We start from the raw sequence: 6,268 nt of genomic DNA, 5'->3' as shown, positions 1-6,268 counted from the left end.
ACTGGTACATATTTTTCAGAGAAATATATAGTTAGAACATTAAAAAAATGGGATAAAACATTAAATTATGGGTTTTTTTTTGTACATAACAGTAGACAACACCACTAGCACAAACAACACAAGATTCCTACTCACTAAAGCAAGTTTGCAAGGAGATCATCAAATCCCTTGGATGGCCAGCCACCAAGCCTCAAGCCAATTGATAATTATTCATCTAAGTGTTCACACAATTAACATTCTTCAGGAAAAGATCAATTCCAATACAACATGCTAAGCAGCATTTCATAACACATATTCACTACTAAAGTGACTAATCAAAGAATAAAAAAGGGAGGGAGCCACCATCCCCCTCCAGTACCTACTTGGACCACCTATGGGTTTCCACTTAGTCAATGCCACATAAGAATACATTGACTCCACATAAGTAAATGCTTGAGTTCAACATAAATAATACGTATGCTTTGCATAAACATACAATTAACACAGAATATTAATGAAACTAGATACTGTATAACATAATATAAATAAATATAATTGAAGATCTCTAAGGCCTTCAAAACTATCAAAATCCTCTCAAAATTGGCCCAAGATTTGGATTTTGTAATTGAGCCATCTCCTCTAGCTTGAAATCTAGTGATGGGGTCACCGGTATGTGCCACATCAGTTCCCTTAGACTCAGAATAACTTTTCTCCGGAGATTTGAAATCAACACACTCATCTAATAAATCTAGTTCTAGCTTCTACAAGTCATCCCTAGTGATCCAAGTGTCATCAGTAGGTGGTTTATCACCTCACTAAGAATCTTTGATCACTCGTCTGATCCTCAAATGTGATGATGTGTTCTATTTCATAGAATGAGTGTTGGCTCAGATCCTATAAAAAGTGATCTTGTTGTCCTGCAAATGAAGTATCCTACAATTCAGATGTTAGTTAACTTCTTTAAAAATTATTAAATCTTCCACATTAAAACTAGGGCTAATAAGTATGTCTTTAGGAACATTTACAACATAATCATTAGAGTTAATCTTCTTAAAAGCTCAAATGGCATGCATACCCTCTATTGTAATTTTCTAATTGAAGTGGATGGACACCCCTTAGCACAGATTCTGATCATTGTAGAAAGATTCTGATCATTGTAGAAAGATTCATCTACATTGGCAACGACCTTCATCACCAAATAAATTTATTCACAATTCTTTTGTATTTACATTTTTTAATGTGTTTATATATCTAACACCTAAACTTTCACAAATCCATGGCACTCAAATCTTTAATATCATATCAAAAATATTTGTACTAGTTCCTTTTGAAAGTGAAATACTCTCCACACATAAGTTTATGACACTAAAGGGTTATAATTATAAATATAAAATTTACATATCACATATGTAAATACATAAGAAATAGGGTGTGAACGAGTCAAGCTTGAGCGAGCTCAGGCTTGGCTTAGGCTTGTTCGACTTGTTAAGAAATACAACTACTGATGTTTGGCTTGTTTATACATTGAGCCCAAAAAATTTATTCGTGTTTGACTCATTACTTAGCGAGCCGAACACAAGTTGCTTACGAACGAGTCATTTTGACAGCCCTGGTCTCGTAGTCATAGGATGTTAAAGGCATGGGTCAGATTTAAATCTTATTATTTATATTAAATGTTCATTTATATAGAATTTATTATATTTTTAGTCTATTTTTTTAATTAATAATTTTTATTGATAATAATTTTTTGGAGCCTTGTACTTAATTAAATTATTTTAAATATGTTAGGTATGACTCATGTACCATATAAGGAGCAGAAGCTAGAATGAAGCGGAGCGGAGCAAAAGAATCTGTCCAATCGGGGAATATATAAACAATCTCAAGCCACTCCGCTCCAGCATCTGTCCTTTATCTGATATATGAGTCATACCTAACATAAATAGAGGGGAGAGAAATCCAAACGGGTCATCATTTTTTCCGAGTCTTTTCTAGAGTTCTCATGTTGAGACTCCCTCGAGATCTCTCTCGCTCCTTCTCTATTATTCTTTCTTGCTTGTTGTATCATCTTCTCCGCTCTACCAGGGAATAATTATTGAGAAAACATATAATTCTGCCTTGGTGAGCATATCATTTCTCTTCCATCATCTTCCTTACACAAGTTTCTCTCGACTCGTGGTTGTGTCTACTCACGACCAATACAAAACGCAATGTCCTGAAAGGATTCAACAACATCAATTAATAAATTTATAATTAGTGCATTATTCAGCGTATATGAGGATAACCCATGCTCTGAAGGGTTTCATTATTTTTTATGTTTTTTTTTAGCTATTTTCAACACTACAACATTTGTTTTTATCGTAGCTATTTTTACATCAAGACAAGCCATCATAGCATTCGTGACATCAAGACCTACACTAAACCACATTTGTGTGGCAAGAAGCCTATGTTATTGCAATATTTCTATGAAGTTATGTTTATAGCCACATGTGTGTGGCAATAAGCCTTTTACCATGCAATTCCATGTTTTATAATGAGCCCTATACTATAATTCACAAGGGTTATAGTGTATCTTCCTTCTACCATATTTAATATCAAATACATATTACAAGCCTTGCATCATCTCATCTTATTATCAACATGGGATATAGATTATTTAGAAGGACCACACTTCTATCTTTTTTCCTTTTTAATTAAATAGCTAAAGCTTAGTAATTAGGTATGGGAAGCATGGCCATACAAGATAATCTTTTGAGGCTATAAGTTTACGAATTTATTGTGGCTGACAACTTGCTATTTTGTAGGCATCCTTATTGATTTATTATTAAGAGATTCACCTCATAAAATATGAATGTTGATGGAATATTAGAATTATTTTTTTTCTTAATTTAAATTTAGTACCATCCAAACTTCAATTTTAAGATACTTATAATCAAATTTAACATTTTGATTAGATAAGTCGAACAACACAGAGAGAGATCCAATTTGAATCAAAATGAGGCCAAATCAAGCACATGACATGGCTAAAATTTTATGATATTAATTAAAAATAAAATTTTTACCAAAGTTAATGCTCTTATGGTCAAAGCTAGTATTTTGATGAGATAAATCAAATAAACTTAAAATCACTCTCCATTTTATAATGACTAATACAATCATAAGCCACAAAATAATTTATGATAAAAAAAATTAATGTGCCAAACCAAAAGAATGTGTTATGTATTTTGACTAAATTTATCCATATATATTTTATTCTAAAAAAAAATATGAATAAAGCCATCTTTGCACTTTCAATTAATTTTGAAAAGAGTTTGTAAATTTAAAGAATTTTATAGGCCCATCGAGCAATCTATATTGATAATCATTTTTCAATCATCGTTGTCCAATTTATATAGCTAGATTATCATTATATGACTGTTATCATAAAATCCCTATCGCGAACTACCATTGTTTGACCTTCATTGCACAACAACAGTTAGCAGGTTATCATCATCTGATCACATTCACCTTATCATTGTTATTTGATGATCATCAACTTGTTAATATCGTCCAGAAATATTCCACACCTTTTATCTGTCATTAATTGATTGTCATCGTGCCTAATTGTCATTGCTCAACTACCGTCACCTCGACCATCTTCATTTCTCTAAATATCTCTACCATAATTATAGCAGACCGGCTAATATTCCCAATTTTGTTATCTTATATTCTCTAATTAAAAGGGAAGATGAATTTTTGTGATCATATTTACACAATGAAACATTTCATTAGAGCCAGGCTTTGACTTGTTTCCCTTATATTTTTTCTCAGAAAAGTTCCTTAAAACATTATTTGGTCTATGCTAAACATTTGTACAATATTATGACATTAAACCCACTCCATTGGTGTGACTCTCAGGGGCATCGATTAGGCCCCTACGGTAGAGATGATTGAAGGTCTTTTGATTATCATGTCATTATACTTTCATTGATAATGATATGGTCCATAAATTTTTCTGCCATCATTTTCTTAAACGCGTTGCATCATATTACTAATTTTTCAGCAAAATCAAATTATATTAAGAGCAAAATTAATTTGATATTCCATAATGACAACTTCTATGAAACATCAAATCATTAACAAATTTTCATCACCCGACATGAATCTCAAGGCATAACATGAATATCGAGGTAATTTTTTTTAACAAGAAATATTCATACTTCGATTAATAATCTTCTGGAACTCGGTTTTCAATAAATTTACAACCAAACTGATCGGCTCCACGTGATGGAACAAATGATATCAAAGTTGGTCTAATTCGAGTCATATCAATCCAAAATTAAGTTGTTAAAGTGCTTTTTGAAGCTTTTAACGCATAATTGGAAAGTCAAATGAAATTCAAATTTGACGTGCTTATAGTCAAATCTAGTATTTCAACAAGAAGAATCCAATAATGCTAAGATTGCTCGATTCTGACAATACGTAAGACACCAAATATCCACAGATTACCGTCGGGCATCCAATCAGAGTGTTCCAGATTCATTCCTTGTTTATAATATGGACTCTATAAATATAGCCCTACCTTCTCTTGAGAAGAGGACTAAAACCCGAGCAAGAGGAAGACCAGAGCACAGAGAAGAGGGAGTTGAAATTTGGTATTTTATGCTGATGATCTGACAAACACTTCCCACTTCTGAAAGAGCTGACCATCATTCACCATCCCATACTAGCCATTGTCGACCACCATCGGTTGTCGTCTGTTCTTTACAACAAACCAATAACCGACAACACAAGCTCACATAGCAACCTATAAAACAGTGCATCATCCTCAACGTCAGCCCGACCTCGAAGATGATGTACGGAATCACTTCCCACTGCAAACACCTCCCTGCTGCGGGGCAACGAGTTCTTCTACTCACGAATGTTGTAATAAAAAAATATATGTAATCATTTCCTTCATGCGGGACAAAAGGGTTGTACCAGTAATCAACGACTCATAGTTAAACTTTTAAACTCTTCAAGGCCCCTTGATTTTTTTACTTTACAGATTTTTCACGTAAAATTTTCCAGTGTCTCTACTGATTATTTTCTCTTATCTGAGTGTGATTGATTCTTGTATAATCTTATTTAAGATTCGAAAACGCAAGGCGGAGACTTCTTCCTTCGGTCCAACCCTAAGACGCGCCACACACACACACCCCCCCCCCCACACACACACACACACACACACACACACATATATATATATATATAAATGTAGCTTGGCAATATGCCCCACTTCAGATCAATCCGGATTAAACTAAGGTGAAAACTCTATCGAGATAATACTAGAGACAACATTGAAAACAAAACCTAAAATAAATTCAAGCAAAATGTCACAGCTTATGCATTATCTCACTGACTACTGGGCCATTATTTTTTTATCATTAATCATAATCAATATTTTATCATCTTATCTCTAATAAGATAAATTAGTATAAGATAAGTGACATCATCTTCATCGAATATAAAAATGTTTGATTAGCAACCTCCGCGCAATGCATCACTAACCTATTTCTTAAGATATATTCAATACATCACAAACTTTGGGTGTCCAATTTGTTAATGAGTTTTGAGTGCTATGCATGAAACACTATAATACACTGTGAATTTTAAATAGGGGCATTTACATACATACTAGTATGCCATCCAATTCTTATATATTTACATATCTAACACCTAAACTATTTCTTACATTTATGCCATCCAAATCTTTCATATCACTTAAAAAATATTATCATTTTAACTTTAATAAAGTGAAATAAGTTTAGGTGTTAGATATAAGTACATAGGAATTGAGAGGTATGCATGTAAATCTTCCTTCTAAATATAACCCGCATATGTAAGATAATATGTAATATTCCTTATATTAATTAAGCAATCATGTGGAGCTCATAAACTAACGGGTAGATTTAGAATACCTTATAATGCAATTAATAATTAATTTAGATTGTAATAACGAATATGGAGATTAGGGGTGTAAACGAACCGAATATGAACGAACAGAGCTTGTGTTCGTGTTCGGTTCGTTTCAAATTTAGTTTGTTTGAAATAAGTCTGTGTTTGAAACTGTTCGTGAAGTCACTGTTCGTATTCGTTTCTTAACGAATGAGCCGAACACGAATTGTTCACAAACGACGAGCCAGTTGACATCCCTAGAATTAATATATATAAATAATATATTATATTAATTATATAACTTATATTATATAAATATATAATATTTATATTAGTATATTACTAATATAGTATATTAATATATTATTATTATTAA

Source organism: Phalaenopsis equestris, unplaced genomic scaffold, assembly GCF_001263595.1.
Source record: "Phalaenopsis equestris unplaced genomic scaffold, ASM126359v1 Scaffold000151, whole genome shotgun sequence".
In the NCBI taxonomy this organism is placed as follows: domain Eukaryota; kingdom Viridiplantae; phylum Streptophyta; class Magnoliopsida; order Asparagales; family Orchidaceae; genus Phalaenopsis; species Phalaenopsis equestris.
This window is presented reverse-complemented; position numbering follows the sequence as displayed.